The sequence below is a fragment of the Arachis hypogaea genome, chromosome 2, assembly GCF_003086295.3.
Source record: "Arachis hypogaea cultivar Tifrunner chromosome 2, arahy.Tifrunner.gnm2.J5K5, whole genome shotgun sequence".
NCBI lineage: Eukaryota > Viridiplantae > Streptophyta > Magnoliopsida > Fabales > Fabaceae > Arachis > Arachis hypogaea.
Genome location: NC_092037.1, coordinates 16,835,964 through 16,857,691, shown reverse-complemented (window position 1 = coordinate 16,857,691; position 21,728 = coordinate 16,835,964). Strand labels below are relative to the sequence as shown.

Here is a 21,728-nt window from a genome sequence, read left to right as displayed (position 1 = left end):
AGACCTAATAATTTTAAAAAGTACGGAACAATTAGAATAATATATATATATATATATATATATATATATATATATATATATATATATATATATATATATACTTAGATACATATTACATTTTTTTTTAATAATAATAAAAAATTTATTAATTGAATAAATTTGATTACCGTGATGCCAAAATCATCAGTCCACCCGCACTCTTTCATCCATTGAGCAACCCAGATACCGCAGTCATTACTGAAAAGTTAAATGTGTGATTGTACTACTTAATCAGTTTAACCGAACACATGATTCGTACATAACAAACTCAATAGACATGAAAGTAAAAAAAAAAATTAAAATAATATTACTTACGAGCCTTTCCTCTATTGTGGCAGGTCAGACGGTTCCACGATACGAAACTTAGAAATTCGAGGTACAGTAATTTCACTAGAATTGTAGAAAGATTTGTGTTTTAACATTCGTTCGATGAATATAGCCTGTGTGACATAAAATATAATGTGATACTGTGTAGTGCAAGCAATGTAACGGGTTAATTTTTATTACCTGTCTAAAATGGATAGATTATAAAAAATTTAAAAATTATTAATTCGATATTAGTGTTAACAAATGAACCTTAATTTCAAATTAAACAAACTATTAAATCACTTACAAACCGAATATAGCAATGATCTTAAAATACAAATTTCAATTGTAATTTCAAACGATGTCGTGTTTTTTTTATTATATACAAAACATTCATAATAGTAAAGAGAATAAAAGTTGAAAAACTAAATTTACGTTCAAACAAAATCAAACTGGACAACTTACCATGGTTTTAACTGATAATAGCCTACCATAATTTCTATCTGGTATTTTACAAGAATCAAGCACAACGATCTTTTCTTTTTTTATGTCTAAGATTATCAGGAACCAATGCTCATTGAGGTCATTGATGGGGACAAAAATATACTTATTTACAAAATAAGGAGGATTGTGAGTCTATGCTATTAAGATAACCATACAATTTGTATGAAATAAATCATATTTTATTTACTAAAAATTAAAGGACTTACCCTTGATAAGTACTCAATCTTATACATATAGTTATCTGCATATTGTTCCCTTGGTTGATTGGGTGGTCTGGACCATGTAAGTGCTAATTGCTGATTATATTGTCATAAAAAAATATGACATCAAATTATTCATATGCTGCTTGAAACTTAATCCAAACAAAATATTAAATACAAATTTATCCACAGTATTTTTGTACTAAAACTTACCGAAAAAGTTGTTGGCAGAAACCATACGGAGGGCAACTTGTTAAGCTTTTTATGCTATTGTGTGAGAATGCAAGCAAGGAAATCTATAACCTACAAATAAATACATTTGTATATTTTTAATTTTACGATACATAACATTAACATTTTATACTTTTTTAATGTTAAATAATAAAAAATAAATATTTACATCTTGGATGACTTGTTCTCCTGAAATTAACGTGGCTAAACTTTCTCTATTTGCATAAACAATACCAACAAACAGCAACAATGAATCAATGATTATTGAACAAAAATGAGTGAAATTACATAGTAACTCATCAGTATTACTAACAAAATTTCAAAACAAGCAAAATAAGTGCAGCAAACCAAAAATCAATTCAGAATCACATAATCACAGAATCAGAATCACAGAATCAGAGAATCATAGAATTTGAACGAAGCAAAAGAAGCAAATTTGAACCCAGCAACTCAGAAGCACAGAATCAAAGTTATTAACAAGAAAGTAACAAAACCCTAAACAAATCCAGCAACTCATAAACACAGAAATAATAATTAACAAAATCAAGCCCTAACTATTTCATAATTATAAACCCAAGTTATCAACAATAAACTGAACAATAAACTGAGGTGGAGGTGGCGACCTGCTGTGTTGATCGTGGGTGGCCAGAACCCAGAAACGCTGCTGAGTGGAGGTGGCGAGGTGCTTTGTTGATCGTGGCCTCGTGGGTGCTGTCTGCTGTGCTGCCCTGTTGGGTCAGTTGGTGGTGGCGAGGTGCTGTGTTGATCTGGGTCTTCGCGTTCGTGGTGCACCGGCGGTGGGGAATCTCTGCTCTGTTCTGCGGTGGGGAATCGCTGCTCTGTTCGGGGAATATGTATGCATTATTGGCCTGTCATCAAAGAAAACATCTGAATCAGACTGTGTTCTACCCAAAAGTTAAATGAATAGATTAGAAAACAAATCACATAATGAAACATCATAACTAAAGTCAATCTGACCTTGAAACAGACCACATAGGTTTCCAACTTTCAGGATGAACTGCAGGAGCAGGAGCAGCAAAACACAGAAATATTAAATAAAAATCAGTATCTCATAATATTGACTGACTTGTGCTATACCAGATAAAAGAAATTAGAATCACTGAACCAGCAATAAAACAACAACCAGCAACAATGAAATCAATGATCAGTGACAAGTAAAATAATAAAACAAATATAACAAGTTAACAAAAACCAGCAACAATGAATCAATGACAGTAAACCAGCAATCAGAAGAAATTTCAAGAAAATTCAAGCAAGCTCGTATAAAACTAAACTAGAATAAACAAAACTAATCAAATCAGGAAGCTAATACTATTTAAAAGGTAAAAAAAAATAGCCAAACAAAACAAGGCATGTCACAGCATCACAAATTCACAATCCAAGAGAGACACAAACAAAGACAGCCATAGCTAAAACCAGAATAAAAAAACATAATTATACAATTAACAGATTCACAAATTACACAGAACTTCCTGAAAATTTTGTTATACAATCTAAACAAAATATAGTGATTAAACATGGCATAATCCCACGTATAATTAGCATCGATATATAATAAACAACCAATTGAACAATTATTTTATCAGAAAAAAATTATTGAAAGCCAAATTACATTATTTCTTCAACGCAACATAAATCAAATCGTCCAATTCTATGTGTGATAAACCCTAGGATTTGATATTAGAAGAGAATGCTGAAAGGGACAAAGAAAGAAAACTAGGTGGAACGTTACCTGGTTGAAGATTAGGGTTTATGAAGGGTGAATTGAATGGAATCAAATGTTGGTGACTCCTCTCAAGTTCTGGAAGAAACGAAGGATGCTGTTCGTAGAGGACGACGCAGCTCCTGGTGCGTGGCGGAGACGGCGGCTGCAGCGCGTGGATGACGACGAGGAAGGGAGGGAGAGACAGAGCCCCGCCGAGGAGAGGGAAGCACGATGAGGAAGGTCGAAAGAGAAAGGACCGCGCCGAGAACCGAGAAGAGGGAAGCGTGACGACTGACGAGGAAGGGCTGCCAAGAGGGTGCCATTTGACGATGTCAGTGGCTGAGAGGTCAACGGCCCTATGGAGGATGGAAGGAGGAGTTTTTGGTGCTGTGGAGTGGTTGAGGACTCAAGGGGAGATAGAGAGTGGAGAGAGTTGGGGAGTGGGGACTAGGGTTGCTGAATGCTGAGTGTGGGAGTGGCGACTACTTGGGTAAGTTGGGGGTTGGGGGGTTTGAATTTTAGGGTTTTTTTAAGTAACCGGTTCGGTTCGGTTCGGTTAGGATTTTTACAATTAAAATAAAAAACCGAACCGAACCGCAAAAAATCAAAATATCATTTTTCGGTTTTTTCGGTTTTCGATTTATTCGATTTTCGGTTTGTTTGGTTTGATTGGTCAGTTTTGTTGGTTTAAATCGTTTTTGAACACCCTATCAGCAACGCAACCATTAGTAGAAGCAGCCAAGGAACAGAGTTCCTGACGAGAAGATGGGTTTAGATAAGGATATACGATGGGTTTAGGGAACAAAAGCTCAGCAAAACAGAGATTCTCGTGTGAAGCATAGACGATGGAATTAGGGAAGAATTGAGAAGAATGTTTTGGTTTGAGCGGGTTTAGGTTTTTCTTTTGCGCCAAAATTTGGAAAAAAATTGAAAAAGGCGACTATTTACCCAAGATTAAAAATTTTTAAAGGGGGTTTATAAAACTCCTGTAAACTAAAAATAGAAAATCATGTAAATTGAATTCCGAAAAATGAACAGGAAAAAAAGGAAGTCTTTTATCAATATTGCATGAATTTATAAAAACTCATGGTAAATAATATTGGTAAAATAAAATATTTTTTGTAAAGCACAATGATTTTAAATTGGATGAAACACTACTTAACTCTAGGGTACTAACCTACTTAATTATTATATTAGCAGTTTAATATATTTAGTAACTCTTTATAAGACTAACTTTTCTAATTTTAATTTTAATCTTATTAATTGGATATAATAATTTAAACATTAAAAATAAAAACATTAAAAAAACCTATACAAGTTTTTTCAATTTATATTATATAAAATTTATAAATTTAAATTAAATAAGATATTAAACAAATTTATTATGTTGTTATTATATATAACAAAATTCTATTAAAGATTTATAAACATTATAAATAATTAACTATTTATAAACGTTATTAACTTTACTTATCTATTTTTAATAGTATCTAATTTGAAGTAGAGATAAAAATTTATATTCTAAATACCCTTTATATTCATATATATTATCAATTGGTGAAAAATATTTTTAAATTTTATATTTAATTTTTTAAATTATCTTTATTTTTTTTATTTTTATAAAACATTAAGATACATTTTTGTAATATCCTTTCATCATATTAAACAATATTCTTTCTCTTACTGTATACTGATCTCTGTACACATACATATTATTGACTATTAAATTACATTGGCCATCTTTCTTATTTTTTTTCTTATCCTGCTACCTTCTCTTCGCACGATCATTATGAATTATCACCAGGTATTATCATCGCAACTTTTACCATTGTCTATCACTATAATCTAAAACCATATATGCTATAAACTTTTATGAGTTGTTGAAGGTTTGCTGAAAAATTTAAGACACAAAGCATTTATAATTTTTGGCCAAATTATCAAAATTTGATGTCAGTAACCCTATAAAATGATATCAAAATTTATTATTTCGAACTAAGTTAGTAAAAAACAGCACATAAATGTAAGTTTTTTAATTAAAGACTTGTATATTTAAGTCGCAGTGTAATATAGTACATTGAGACAAAATACAGCCATTGCAATTCCACGTGTGGCTGCTACTATATACAATTAACATTTATTTCAACATACACATTAAGTAAACTATACATTATTGCTTGGTTTTACATTTTTAGAAAAAATGATATCATATCTTTAGGATGAGATTGATTTTCATAATCGAATGTGAATCTTCTTATTAGTATTATCGTCATTTGATTACTATCCAGAAACAACAGTTACTTTAAGTTGAGAATGTTATTAGATAGTTATATAATAAGTAACTTTTAAATTATATAATGCATAAAAGTTATATCTTTGGATTTATCTTGAAATCAAAAGATTAAAGTTAAATGATATTAGCTCTCTTATTAAGCATAGAAATAAACATCAAATGACTCAACAATAGATTCGATAAGAGAACAAAATATCCTATAACTAAAGAATCACTTAAACTAAAAAATGCATAATAAAATATGATGTGACTCGGAAAAAATAAAATGCGATGGAAAAAAAAACTACATATCCTTTTGCAGTCGTGACTATTTTTGTAGTATATCTTTCATATATGCATGTGCCTTATCCATAACTTCTGACTTCTTCATATTGAATTCCTTGCTAACCAAGTCGATTGCTAGCATCATCCTATCACTGTCAGAGACCTAATAATTTTAAAAAGTAGGGAACAATTAGAATAATATATATATATATATATATATATATATATATATATATATACACACACACACACACTTAGATACATATTACATTTTTTTCTAATAATAATAAAAATTTATTAATTGAATAAATTTGATTACCGGGATGCCAAAATCATCAGTCTACCCGCACTCTTTCATCTATTGAGCAACCCAGATACCGCAGTCATTACTGAAAAGTTAAATGTGTGATTGTACTACTTAATCAGTTGAACCGAACACATGATTCGTACATAACAAACTCAATAGACATGAAAGTAAAAAAAAATTTAAAATAATATTACTTACGAGCCTTTCCTCTGTTGTGGCAGGTCAGACGGTTCCACGATACGAAACTTAGAAATCCGAGGTACAGTAATTTCACTAGAATTGTAGAAAGATTTGTGTTTTAACATTCGTTCGATGAATATAGCCTGTGTGACATAAAATATAATGTGATCTGTGTAGTGCAAGCAATGTAACGGGTTAATTTTTATTACCTGTCTAAAATGGATAGATTATAAAAAATTTAAAAATTATTAATTCGATATTAGTGTTAACAAATGAACCTTAATTTCAAATTAAACAAACTATTAAATCACTTACAAACCGAATATAGCAATGATCTTAAAATACAAATTTCAATTGTAATTTCAAACGATGTCGTGTTTTTTTTTTATTATATACAAAACATTCATAATAGTAAAGAGAATAAAAGTTGAAAAACTAAATTTACTTTCAAACAAAATCAAACTGGACCACTTACCATGATTTTAACTGATAATAGCCTACCATAATTTCTGTCTGGTATTTTACAAGAATCAAGCACAACTATCTTTTCTTTTTTTATGTCTAAGATTATCAGGAACCAATGCTCATTGAGGTCGTTGATGGGGACAAAAATATACTTATTTACAAAATAAGGAGGATTGTGAGTCTATGCTATTCAGATAACTACAATTTGTATGAAATAAATCATATTTTATTTACTAAAAATTAAAGGACTTACCCTTGATAAGTACTCAATCTTATACATATAGTTATCTGCATATTGTTCCCTTAGTTGATTGGGTGGTCTGGACCATGTAAGTGCTAATTGCTGATTATATTGTCATAAAAAAATATGACATCAAATTATTCATATGCTGCTTGAAACTTAATCCAAACAAAATATTAAATACAAATTTATCCACAATATTTTTGTACTAAAACTTACCGAAAAAGTTGTTGGCAGAAACCATACAGAGGGCAACTTGTTAAGCTTTTTATGCTATTATGTGAGAATGCAAGCAAGGAAATCTATAACCTACAAATAAATACATTTGTATATTTTTTATTTTACGATACATAACATTAACATTTTATACTTTTTTATGTTAAATAATAAAAAATAAATATTTACATCTTGGATGACTTGTTCTCCTGGAATTAACGTGGCTAAACTTTCTCTATTTGCATATGCGGTACGAGTTGACACCAATACTTCATCCCTTTACGTATGCACATGCAAATATTCAATTCAGAAAATTGTTGTTACGAAAGTATAAAGTAGACTTGCATCAAATCAAATAGTCTTATAAGGTGTTACCGATTAACTTGGAACTTTAAATCCGGACCAAAAATATATGCGGTACAAGCAAGTTCATCCGTCGTTAGAATCATATCCTCCGGTGGTCTAAAACTAATGGGCATCTACTGCAAACACGCAGCCATAATCATGTGTAATTAAACAATAAAATTAAAAACATTAATACTAAACAAAGTCATCACAATACAATTTCATGTTTTTATACACATACATGTGGAATTTTCGGGCCACATGAACGCCGTGGCAGCACAAACGATGAGGTACCCTTTTTATCAATATATATTCCCGTATTTGAATTCCAATCTAATTCAGAAGATCTTCGTGGGGAGACATTTGGTTTGAAGAGCTCCTTGAGAGTAACGTCGTTTGCGTGGTTATCAGAATTATTGCTAGGGGAGAATTTGTGTAGGATGGGTTGTACAACTATTTTTAGACATTCTTGGGATCGAATGAATTTGCTCATTATTTTATCTATGTCAACTTTGTTATCAGTTTTTGAATTATTAATATTCGTCGTATTATTAATAGCTAAATTTTCTATGTACGGATTGTCCGATCTAGATCTATTAACGACGTACAATGGATAAGCCACTTGGTTTTGTTTTTTGAGGATTTTCGTCAAAGAGGTTATGGCTGTTGTCATCTTATCAACTGCATTAGTAAAAATAATTTCACGCTGGTGGTGGTACTGGTTGTAGTTGGGTGGTGAGTGAGCTTCAACGTGTTGAGAATGGTTCCTGTTAAGGGGTGAGTTCACCTCCCTCTGTTTCTTGTTATCCGTATTTAAACTTCCATAAAAACTATATTTTAAATGTTGCACATAACACACAAATTACGAACACATATTTAAAGCATCTACAAATACTAAATAATTAATAAAAGTTAATATTGTATTATAAATATTACATAAAATTTAATAAAAAATTAATTCCTATGAAAAAATTATCACAAAGAATGTAGCTTTTTGAAATTGAAAAAATGATTACATCGTTGTTCACTATATATACGCTGTATGGCCACTATGGTAAATTATATATTATTTCGAAGCTCCGGATATTAGCTTTCTAACGCAACTAGAACTGCCTCATTTGGACCCATGTAGCTCAAGTTATGATTGTTTTAGTGTGAGAAGGTCAGGTTGTACAGCTCAACAATTCCTTCAATTTCTTGAATTCCTTCCACTTTTGCATGCTTCCTTTCCGTTCTCCAATCCATTCCTGCTCTGTAATCCCTGTAATCACTTAACGCACATATCACGGCATCTAATGATAATAAGAGAGGATTAATATTAGCAAATATAAGGTCAAAGAAACATGTTTTCAATTATAGCACAAAATTAGGAAGGAGAATGTAAAGCCATGCATTGTGTATGAACAAGTATATGAAAGATTGATAAAATCCACTTAATTGAGCATAAGATAAACCGTAAAATAGCGGTTTATCACTTACCTAAAGCTTTTATTTAGACTTGTTAATTTTGTATTAATTATAATTTTAATCCAGTTTTTTCATATAATTATAACTTTATCCCTAAGACCACAGTTATTAACCTAACTTGTGTTCGTTATATTTTTAACCCCTTTTTTATACAATTGGCCTAAATACCCCTAGTGATGCACCATACATTTTTCAGAGGACTTTAAAGTAGATTTTTTTACACCCTTTTGTGGATGATTTTCTTAGGTTTTTTTTTTTATGATTTCCACCACTTTTTAGTGACTTTTGAGGTTTGAAACTTAAACGTCAAGTGCTGCAAATTTTTGGCTCTTAAATATAAGAAACATGGTCATAAAAAAAATTATATTTCACATATATATCAAGTCAAAATAACTGTGCATCATACAATTTTTAGAATTAGGTTTTATGCACAAAATTATCATAAAATAGTTCTCATATGAACACCAATTAAGTATGAGGATAATCTAACTAATCCTAATCCTTACCTCTTGTTCAAATAAGTTCTTACACATTTTACACACCAAAAATTACCTAAACAAAAGTAAGAAGACAATTAATAAAAATTGAGTCCTCTTGGTTGAATTATGGTGCTGGAAAAAGGAATGAATTTCATCCACTTTGAACTTGAATTTTTTAGTTCTTTTGGCATGCTCCTTTAAGGCCTTCAATATTAATTTTCTAGACATAGAAGAGAGAAACATGACCCTTAGTTTTAGGTTGAAAACCAAAAAAGAAAAGGTGAATAATGATAGTTACCTTTGCTAGAATTTGTATGATGAAACAAGAAAAGCAAGGGAGAACAAGAATTTGGACTTAGAATGCTTGAATCCTTGAAAAACCATCCAAGAACAATAGATGAACACTATGAATATGTGTTGGAAAAATGTTCAACTTAGCTGAAGATGTGCTCTTCTCTCTCTCTCTCTTTAAAGCTCGGTTCTCTTTCTTTTTATTTTCACTTATTTTTTTTAGCTTTAACTTAGTGTTTTTTGTTCTACTTAAATAAAGGCTGAAGTAAAACATGTATTAATAGTGATAAAAAGTGCTAAAATCCAGTGGTCAAGGGGATAAAGAATGAAAAAGGAAGGGGTGTGAAAATTATGAAGCTTGGTCAACGCTTTTGTATCGAATTTATTCGCAGTTTGTTACTCGAGTTAAAAACACTACGAAAAAGATAAAAGAGAGAGAGAATTTGACCACTCTAGGGATAGAGGGGACCGTGTTACTTGAGAGAGAAGAAAGAGAATTCAGTGTCTCTAGGAGATGTACGCTGAGTATTAGGCTGAGGTCTGTCTCGGATTAAGTTTTACCTTGTGGTAAAACAATGAACAGCTGAGGTTTATTCTTAAAAGAATAACAACAAGAATGAGTAGTTGAGATTAGTCCTAAAAGGATAATTACAAAGGTGATAATTATATTATTACTGATTTTACAGTCTTTGGTATGCTGCTATTTTTTCAACTAGAGCAAAATCATCATGAAAAGCAAATCTCAACTCAAAAAATTTCTAGTGAGAAAAAGCAGACCAAAACCAAGTATAAACAAGTCTCTACATAGTCAAGAGAATATTTACCTTTATAAAGGTAAAATTTTTTTTACTTATTTATTAATATTTTTCTTTAATTTTCTTTTTTTTTTAATCTGGATCGCCTCACTGATTCATGATGAGCCATGGTTATAGATTTTACGAAATAAATCGTTGAATTATCGAAAATTCGGTTTACTAAAAATCGGGTCCTTACAAAAACTCTTGTAATTATTGACAAATTTCACAATTAACATTTAATACTTCTATAATATAGTGATAACACTTCCATCATCTTTAGGATGTTTAAGTAACACTCTCTTCCTTTAACTTATAAAACATACACTCCATTCCCTTAGTAAAAAAAAAATACTCTTTAGTCTATTTGATCAAATTATCTTTTAATAATTATTATAATTATATATAAATTAGTGATAATATAATTTTTTGTGTAAATAATCTCATTATAGACATGATTTATGATAGATTTCAATGACATCATCTAATCCATATAGTCGATCTAACCTAAAGGGTTAAAGTTTTGTTGTTGTTTGTTGTTGTAGTGATTAAATAATTATTTGGTTTATTCAATATTATTATTGTAATAAAATTTATTTTTTTATATTTTATCACATAATATGAAAATATTTTAACATCTTACAAAATATTTAATCTCAATATTTTTTCATTTGATGATTAATGATAAAATATTAAAATTACAAAATTTTTTATTAAAAATATTTATTTTATATTGTTATTATTATTATAAACCAAACAATTATTATTAATTTTTATATATAATTATAATAATTATTAAAAAATATTTAGTTAAATAAACTAAAAAATGTGTTTCGTTTTTGGTGTAAAAAAAAGTAAACATATATTTTATAAATAAAAGAGAAAATAGTTTTATTTAGACAGAAGAAAAAAATTGTCATTTTCTCAAACAATAAATAGCATGAATATGTGTAACACCCTAACTTTCAGCACGTCATGATCGTACCAAAAGTAAGACGTTACTGACCTGTTTTCCTTATTTACTATTTAATATTGAGCCTTTAATTCGATACCGCGTTTCAATTTTTAAGAAAATGCAGGAAAATATTGTTTCTCATTAATCAAAATCATTCATAAAAAAACACAGGTAATAATAATCACTTAATTACTAATAATGATAAATATTATACAAAAGAATTCAAAACAAACTCATAATCGCTCGCAGCTTCACACTCAGTCCTGGAACCTGTGTCACTGAAAGGGGTGGAAGATTTTGGGGTGAGAACAAAGACACACGTTCTCGGTAGGGAACGTGAACGCCGCAAAAAAAAAAAACAGAGTAAATACAAATAGCTAGTTCATATCACAAAAACAATTTCACTTAAAACTGTTTTAAATTCCTTTCTTTAAATCACGTTACTTAAACAAAATTCCAGTCACAATAACAATTCCTTATCCATAAACAACATTCCTAAATACATTATCAAGACTACAACACAAGTAAAATATCCATAAAGCACACCAGTACATCACCAAAACAACCACACAATCACAAATAAATAAAAATAAAGCAAACACAATCAAATGTAAATGTGCAAACAAGATGATGCATACCTGTTCCTAGCGCAGGCCATGAGCTCATGCGTCGGTTGTCTACCCGCAACCCGACGTTACTCGGAGTGAACCCCGAATATGGTCCCTTTACTATGTCAATTAGACACCTTGGCATCACGGTTACCCGTGTCAATTAGGTCTCATATAATAACATTTCAATGTGTATCACAGTAAGGAACAGTGATATCAATTAGGCAAACATTCCCGCATTAGCAATCTCAGGCTATCCGTTAGGCAGGCACTTTCGCATTAGCAGCTCGGCACAAAGGTCCATTTAAACATACAATATGCTATCAGTTAGGCGGACACTTCCGCATTAGCACTCGGCACAAAGGCCCATTCAATATACTTCTCAACTTTTATTTCATTCCTTATTCCTCATTTTTCTTTCTTCACTATATCTCTCAATATCATTGTCCTTAACTTTAACCTTTCTTAGGGACAACTTACATTCCTTTTCATTTCCTAAGTTTGTCTAATTCAAAACCATGTTGGTAAGGTAACTCTAGAGATCTTAATCTTTAATTTAAGTTAGGTTTTACTGAATTTGGATTAGAATTGAATTTTGTACAAGCTTTAAAATTCTGCTATTGCATTTACAAAAATTCAAAAAATAGACAGCAGCCATGTTTTTTATAAATTCCATAATAATTTCAATTCTAATTCGTTACTTCTAAATTTTGGTGAGATTACAGTCAACATCCCTAAGTTTTAGAATCCACAAATTTCAGGTTCATATCATTTCATTTGATTAATTAATTATCAATTGGAAGTGGAGCTTTGTTTTCATAAACCAGTTCAGAGTTTCCAGCAAACAACCGACCTTCCAAGTGACTTATCTAAGTCTACAAAATAGATATGAACATGAAACTTGTACTCACTTAAAATAGACTGATAAATCTTTAAAATCCTTTTAAAATCAACTCAAAATTCTGTTTAAATTAAAAGTTATAGCGTCTGGAAGTTGGTACTGCAGAACCAGAAAACCAGACTGCAGCAACCACTAAATTTCAAAAAATCGTATCTTCCAAACCACTTCGCCAAACTCCATGAATTTTATTATGGAATATTCAAGACACACTAAAGTTTTACAGAAAAATAATTTCATCTAAAAATTAAGTCTGGACCCCTCCTAAAAAGTCTTTGTTCTGCTGCCAATTATGCAGATTTCTGCAGAAATTCTGTACAAAGTATTTCCAACAACCTCACATACCAAATCCTATATTCAAGCCTAGGATTCATCTAAAACCACATTTCTAACTTTTTTTTGACTAACCAAAGTTGCCCAAAAACTCTTAATTCAATATATCACAATTTCATATCATAAGTGCAACGTAACAATATTATCACAGTATCCATTCTTCAGCACCTCATCTATAACAACATATCTCAAGTTCTGATTCATCAAATCAATTTCCAGCAGCCACAGCAACATTCCATACACAAGATCAACATCAACAAGTACTAGCAGCAAGTATAACTTCAAAATACACAACATCGTCATTAATTACAACATTAAATCATTAACCAATCACCAACTACAACCATGATTCAACTCAATTCCAACAATTATTCACACAAAGCAACCATAAACCATTTGCAGTTACTCATTTAATTTTATTGGCATTCATAACTTAAAACATTTATTGTAAAACAAATCCCCTACCTCAATGTCGCAATAGCAGGTTTTGACGCAGGTATCCCCTTTATCCCCAATTCGTGGCAGCAGCAGCGATTCTAGTATTATTCTCGCAGCAGAAACATTCAATAGCTCTAGACAAGGGTGGCAACGCCGAATAATGACAATAATGACTCTGAAAAACTAAATGAATCAGAAACAATTGCGGAGCAAGGTGATACAGGGCAGAGACAGAGCAATTTCTTCATAAGCTTACCAAAACGGAAGGTAAGAGAAACAATGTCTCCAATTTAGTCATAGCTTGGTGGCTGGCGGGCGATGGAGGAATGCCTCCTTCCGCCTCTGGTTCGTGATTCCAGTGACGATGAGGGACATGGGCAGAATCCAAATCAGCAATGTCATCTCCTCCTCTCACATGCAACGGCGACGATAGGGGCTCCGGTGACTAGGGCTCCAGTCGGAGGCAGCAGTGGTGGCCGGACACCGCGGTGGTGAAACCCTTTTCCCTTCCCTTCGTCGATCGTGTCTTCCCTCTCTCACGCGCCTCTGGTTCTCGCGGCTGAGTCTTTCTCAGCTTCTCTCTCTCACCCACACGACGGCAGCGGCGGTGGCTGAACGGAACGGACGCGGTCTGGGGGCGATGGCGCGGCGTAGGATGCGATGGAGCTAGCAGCGGCCGAGCACGATGGCTCCTCTCCTTCCTCGCGTCGTCCCTGGCTCGCAGCACTCTCTCTTCTCTTCTCTCCGTGTATATGTCTGTGTATGCGCTTGTTTATTTGTTTTGTGTGTGGTGTGTGTTCTGTTTATGAGTGAATGAGTGGTGAGGGAGGGTTAGCGTGGCTCACTGAGAAACAAACGGGTGGAGAGGGGCACGTGTATGTGAATTGAATGAGAGAGGTTAGGGTTAGTGAAATTAGGGTTTGAAATTGAAAATTTTGGATATTTTAGTAATTTTAATAAAATTAAAGGTAATAGAGTAATAATTTGAAATCAAATTTAATCAAATAATAATATCTATGAAAATACTATTTAATTATCAACTTATAATTTATTTTTCAAATAAAGACTCTAATTCAATAATTAGAGATATTTAAATTAATTTTTTTAAAATTATAAAATAAAGTTCAAAATTTAGTTATTCAAATTAACGCATATAAAATTCTCATTGTTTTTAAATCACTAAAGTTTTAAATCAATAATTAAAAGTACTCAATTAATACAAAAATTTCTGAAAATATGCTTTCGAATAAATAAAATAAATTATAAATAATTTATTATTTAATTTTCAAAATTTGGGGTCTTACAATATGCATTAACCCGTTATTATTGTACGCACAAACTAATTAAATCCCTGTTATACTATTGGTGCTCTGATATGTTCCTTACGACATAGATTTAAGGTATTAGCAAATTTTGTTGTATTATTATTCTGAGAATTGGATCGATCAGATTAATTAGGAATTATTTATCAAACAAGTTCAATTCAAGATAAAAATTGATTAGTAATTAATTAATTAAAAATAAAAAAATAATTAAATAATAGTTAATTAGTTGAACCAATTTAATTTTTTAATAGTAAACTAATTTAAAATAATAAAATATAAAAAATTATTTATTTTAAAAAAATATATATATTATACATAAATATATTATTTTATTATATTTAATTTAATTTAATTTAATTTCAGTTAAATTTTTAGTTCTACTGGTTCAATTACGGATTTAGTTTTTATTAGGCATGGCAAAAATTTCCAACGAGACGGATACTCGCAGGAATTTACCCGTTGAAAAACAGGTATGGGAGATAATTTTTACCCGCAAAAACGAGAGACGAGCTCCGTATAACAAAAATATCCTAATATATATATTAGGGGTGAGCACGGGTCGGTTTGGTTCGGGTTCAAGGTAAAATTAGAACCGAACCGATCAAAAAGTAATTGGTTTGGTTTGGTTCGGATTCGCGTTTTTTTGTGCTTGTACCCGAACCAAACCAAACCGATTAAGAGCGGATTGGTTCGGTTCGGGTAGCGGGTACCCGATGACTTTGAAATTCATTAAAAAAAAATTAAATTGGCAAATTTTTATCTTAAAAATTCAAGAAATACAATAAACATGTAACATCAACAGAAATAATGCAAACATATTAAATACCAAATATATTAAAAATTAAACTCATCAAAATTCAAACATATTAATAGTAAATAATCTTGTCTAATGAAAATATAAAAGTGCAATAGAAATATTAGAAGTTAAATACAAAAGTCTAGTGAATAATCTTTGAAAGAAGCTAAAACTAAAACACATTAAAATCTAAACATTAGTGAGATAGGATTAGGGTTATGAGTTAGAAAACACATAAAAAGTCATATATATTTTATTTAATTAATTATGATCGGGTATACGGGTTGGTTCGGGTTCCGCGCCCCCAAAACCGATACCCGAACCAATCATAAGCAAATGTCATTGGTTTGGTTCGGGTTGGACCCGATTACCCGTCGGTTCCAGAACCAATTTGATTGGTTTAGTTCGGATTCGGGTGGGTAATCGGGTACCCGCTACCCGTGCTCACCCCTAATATATATAGAGGAAAGCTTTCACATATACCACACCACTTTAGTGGAAATCTGCTCTTCCATGTACTGTCCATTTTCAAGTTAATCATTTGTTTTTTACTCTGCATAAAAATTACCAAAGAATCCCTAAAATGATCCTTAAAATGACAAAAAAGGCTAATCTAATAAGCAGCTTTCATGCTACGTTGAATTGAGACTGCGGCGAAATGATCCAAACCATTGTTCCAATGGCTTGAAGATATTGGATAGCATTTCGGCCTTGTAGAGCTGGACAAATCCTGAAAAAATTATTGCAAATTATTTGGCTATAATTTCACCATTTTTTCTATTTGATAGCATTTCGGACTTGTAGAGCTGGACAAATCCTAAAAAAATTATTGCAAATTATTTGACTATAATTTCACCATTTTTTCTCACTTGTGCCCAATCATAATTTTTCTACAATACAATTATCCTCCAAATAAAATTTAAAAAAAATACTAAAAAATTATTAAAATTTATTATTTTTATTATTAATTAATAGAATAAAATATGTTGTTGAATTATTAAACTAAAATAACTGCGTCAATAGCTAAAAATAATGGTAAAAAAATAAATTTTAATTAAGAGTGCTAGAGAGTCAGTAAATTTTATAATTTGTAATAATTAATTAGTTATTATTAGTATTTTTAATGGTATGAGATTACATCTAATGGTGTAAGATTACTTACTTTTTTTTATTAGTTTAAGTGCTGACCAAATTTTAATAAAAGTACTAGCCCCTAGACTTTCTCAACTGAGGCTTGCTACACATACAAGTCTTTTTGACTTACAAGTTTTACAAGTTGCTACACATTAGAGTCTTTTAATGCGTTATTTAGTTTCCAAAGCGCTACACTCACCGTGAATTATGAACGACTCCTCTTCATCTTCCTCTTCCTCTTCTTCTTTCTTCTTCTTCTTCTTCACTCACCGTGAATTATGAAAAACTCATCTTCCTCTTCCTCTTCCTCTTCCTCTTCCTCTTTCTCTTCCTCTTCTTCTTCTTCTTCTTCACTCACCGTGGATTATGAACAACTCATCTTCCTCTTCCTCTTCCTCTTCCTCTTCTTCTCCTTCTTCTTCTTCTTCCTCCTCCTCCATGTATTTCTTCGTTATTCTCTTTGCCTTTTCATTAGTTGTTTTATTTGCGTTTATTACTGGTATTCTTGCTTCGTTTTTTTTCGATTTTCATGGTTTCTGAAATCAAGCTTTGAAATCGTTTTGAAGATAATGGAACTTCAGAAATACACCCAAACGATTATAGAAAATACACCCAAACGATTATAGAAAATACACCCAAACGATATTTCTTCGTTATTCTCTTTGCCTTTTCATTAGTTGTTTTACTTGCATTTATTACTGGTATTCTTGCTTCTTTTTTTTCGATTTTCATGGTTTCTGAAATCAAACTTTGAAATCGTTTTGAAAATAATAGAACTTCAAAAATACACCCAAACGATTATAGAAAATACACCCAAACGATTATAGAAAATACACCCAAACGATATTTCTTCGTTATTCTCTTTGCCTTTTCATTAGTTGTTTTACTCGTTTATTACTGGTATTCTTACTTCTTTTTTTTTCGATTTTCATGGTTTCTGAAATCAAGCTTTGAAATCGTTTTGAAGATAATGAAACTTCAGAAATACACCCAAACGATTATAGAAAATACACCCAAACGATTATAGAAAATACACCCAAACGATATTTCTTCGTTATTCTCTTTGCCTTTTCATTAGTTGTTTTACTCGTTTATTACTGGTATTCTTACTTCTTTTTTTTCGATTTTCATGGTTTCTGAAATCAAGCTTTGAAATCGTTTTGAAAATAATGAAACTTCAGAAATACACCCAAACGATTATAGAAAATACACCCAAACGATTATAGAAAATACACCCAAAGGACACTTTATGCATAATTCAGAACTCTTTAGAGCTTGATATCAAAAAATAATGGAAATCAAGAATAACGAAAAAAGAAAACAAAGAGAAAAGCACGTAAATGAAGAAGGAGAAAGAGAAGGCAAAAAACGAAAGAAAAGAAGAAGAAGAAGAGGAGGAAGAGGAAGAAGAATGTGCAGCAAGAAGAAGAAGACGGTGCAGTAAAATTGTGCAGTAACGGTTGAAGAAGGAGAAAGAGAAAGTAAGAAACGAAAGAAAAGAAGAAGAAGAGGAAGAGGAAGAAGAACGTGCAGTAACGTTCAAGCGCGCTAATATAATAACTTGTAAAGACTTGTATAAAAAAAATGCTTGTATATGGAGAATTTCTCTTCTCAATTACCCTCTAACAGTCTAACAATTTTCAAAATTTAATACACATTTATTAATACAGTACTTTTATCATCCAGAATAATTAAAATAAGGATTTAATTAACTTATGTTCTAAAAATAAAGACACATTTTAAAAAAATAACAATAGAAATTTTTTAATACTTTTAATGTATTTAATGCATTAAAAATATAAAAATAAATAATTTTTGTAATAACATTTATAAAATATATATTTTTTAATTTTTATGGTATGTTTAATTTATATTCTTAATGCACAAGTTAGCAAAATTTTTAAAATAATACTACACAAATAAAATAATAAAATTTATATATTTAAGGTAATTCACATAAACAATTCAAATGTACTTCAATATTACACCAATATTCTAAAATAAAAAAAAGGTAATTTTGTATATCCGATTTACTTGTAAGTTTTACTGAATATGTTTTATATATTATTTTTGGGCAACTCTCTCAATAACTAAGAGAGCTATTCGAAAAATACAGAGACTAGTTGAAGTAATGAACTCCTAATATACCAATATTGGGGCTCATTACTTCAATCGAGATAATGAAAAATGATTTCGTCTTTTTAGATAGAGCAATTACTTAGAAATATATTTTTTGAAATATCCATTCCTATCTAATAGAAAATGATCCCATGATTTTGAACTGATCTTACCTGGGATTGCAAATTCCAAGTTTGTCTATGAAGAGCAGATCTAATTATATTAGTGTCTATAATGAATTGCTTTTGTATAATACTAATCGATAGGGTCTCATTGGTAATTGCTACAAGATCTCGTACATTAGAATCCATAGTTATAGTTATGTATCCGAGTCCATGTATGGAACATTCTCCTTTTCAAGTGAAATCTCCTAGTATATGAAAGAGTGAAAAAGTGCTTTCGTTGTTATAGAATAAGAAGCCTTCGTATCTTAATGCATGTATTTAATTTATTCGGAGCTATTAGAGCAGGATCTACTTTTTGGGGAATATGAGTTGAAACAATAATAAGAATATTTTTAGTGGAACATCTTTCATAATTGCTGGAGAGAAAATTCACTAATAGACCGAGAGATAAGTAATTCGACTCATTCATATCCATTGGATAATGGAGATGGAATAGCCGTCGGTTGGTTAGGACATCCTAACTTTAGAGATAAAGAGGAGCGTAAACTTTTTGTACGGCGTATGCTTACTTTAATTTTTTTGATGCATTTTTAGTTGTTTTGATAGACGGAGACAGAATTATTAGAGCCGATATTCCTTTTCGAAGTATAATATTGAACAGTGTAATTGCTTCTACAGAATAAATGTAAAAATTGAAAAAATAATCAATTCAATAAAACGTAAATTACAGTATCATAACAATTTCTTTATCCACACTCATAAATTTATTTAATTTCTATTCATATTTTGTGTTGTGAACAGACATTTTTATTTATATAAATTTTATTTTTTATGTTTTTAATATATAAATATTATAATTGATCGAATTTGTTTGACTTAAAAATGATTTTATTTTTTACTTTAAAATTTTTTATGATGTTAAAATTATTATTTATTAGATATTAAATAAGTTCATTAAACAAGTACATTTTACATATTTTATCCAATACTTAATAAAATAAATTAATTAACAAAAATAAAAAATAGATATTTTTATATCTTATAAGAATAAAGATAACTTCTTTATTTGACAAGAATTTATTAATATTTTTAAATTAAAAAAAATTAATCAAATATATAATATTATATTTAATTATAAAAAATTTTAATTTTTGATTTCTTTTTTACTAAAATTCTAGATTCATCCTGTTCAAAAAATTTTTATTGATAAATTGTGATTAGTGACTGGATACTAAATTTATCATAAAGATCCATAAACAGTACCAAAATTTAATAACACAAATTATGCTAAACAATCACCAAAATTTAGTAAGGAATGACATAGCCACTAAACCATAGTAGTAGATTCTCATTATTTAGTATATTTATGTAAGAAAATAAGTATATATAATGATTCTTACCGAATTAATTAGGGGTGTCAAAAATCCCCAGGAAGCAGGGATCCCCGCAGGGACCGTCCCGAATGGGGCTCCGACGGCGAAAAATTTTTCCTATGGGGACGGAGATGGGGACAAAATTCTCCCGAAGCAGATGCGGGGACCCGAGCGGGGATCCCCGTCCCCGTCTTCGTATTCCCCACAATCCCCGAATATATTAAATTACTTAAATATCCTTATGAATTTAATTTTTATTTTGGTTTTTAAGTAATTTCACTTTGCATATATATATAGAAAATTAACCCTAACTCCTCTTCCTAGTTCCCACTTCCCACTTCCAACATAGAGCACCACATTTGTTGTTCAACAGTGCTCCTCTCCTCACGAAATCCTCCGTCTCTCTCTGCACCCTTCCTCTGCATTCTCTCCGTCTTCCTAGCCAGCAACCTCCGACCACCATCGTCACGGTCTCGTCACTGTCCGTTTCAGCCGGCCCACACTGCATCATCACCGCACCGCCCCGTGCACCCTGTTCCGTTTGCTCTCTTCCCATCGTTCGCCGCTCTTCTCTTCACCGGCGTTTCTGACCTCTTCAGCCATTTCTCTCTTATCCCTAGTAAGATTCACTACTCTCTCCTTTTCTTCTTGTATTTTGGGATTTTAGTTTAGGTTTTTGCTTTTTTTTTTCATGAATTTGATGGTGATTTTGATTTTTTGAAGTTGGTGGCTATTGTTTTTGTTAATGGATGTTTTGTTCTATGAATTTCTGATAATTGGTGGCTGTTTTTTTCATTTTTTTCATACTTTAATTTTTTTTATTTTCCATTAATTCTGAATTCTGATTTTATTAGTTGTTGCTTGTTGATGAGTTTATGCTATGGTATTCTGTATTAATAATTTATATTTTGTAGAATGAAAAATTCTGATTTGCTGCACCATTTATATATTGAATTCTAACCCAAAACGGTGATACATGAATCGACTAAACATAAAGCTGATTCACCTTCTTATTGTGCTTAATTTATTGGTTGAGCAACTTTAGTACAAGGATTAAGTCTGTTTCAGGCCTCAAGTTTCAGGTTCTCTGTTTGTTGTAGTAAGTGTTAGTTATGAGTTTTGATTGCAGTTAGGATTCACTAAGTGGAATCTAGGGCCTTTTACAAACGTTTGGAAGGATTTAAGGAGTTTGAGGTTGTTGCAGGTTTAGAAGATGAATGGTTCTACTTCAGTTTTGGATTTTCTATTGAAAACTAGCTTAATTTTGCAGACTAGTAATT

At 30.9% G+C, this 21,728-nt stretch overlaps 2 long non-coding RNA genes across 4 annotated transcripts in view; both read right to left on the bottom strand.

Moving 5' to 3' along the window:
• Nucleotides 1-10,391: 10,391 nt before the first annotated feature.
• The window catches only part of LOC112739864 (uncharacterized), a 55,509-nt gene continuing 44,172 nt past the window's right edge, over nt 10,392-21,728 (bottom strand). For both annotated transcript variants that reach the window (XR_003170803.3, XR_011871693.1), the window contains exon 4: nt 10,392-10,622. This is a non-coding gene — a long non-coding RNA (uncharacterized lncRNA). The remainder of the gene's footprint in view (nt 10,623-21,728) is intronic.
• Nucleotides 11,420-14,445, bottom strand: LOC112739880 (uncharacterized). Of its 2 annotated transcripts, XR_003170826.3 has the most exons (4): nt 13,834-14,445; nt 13,605-13,752; nt 11,939-12,045; nt 11,420-11,578 (listed from the first exon to the last, which is right to left on the bottom strand). It is a non-coding gene; the product is annotated as an uncharacterized lncRNA (long non-coding RNA). The 2 variants fall into 2 exon arrangements; XR_003170820.3 differs by lacking the exon at nt 11,939-12,045.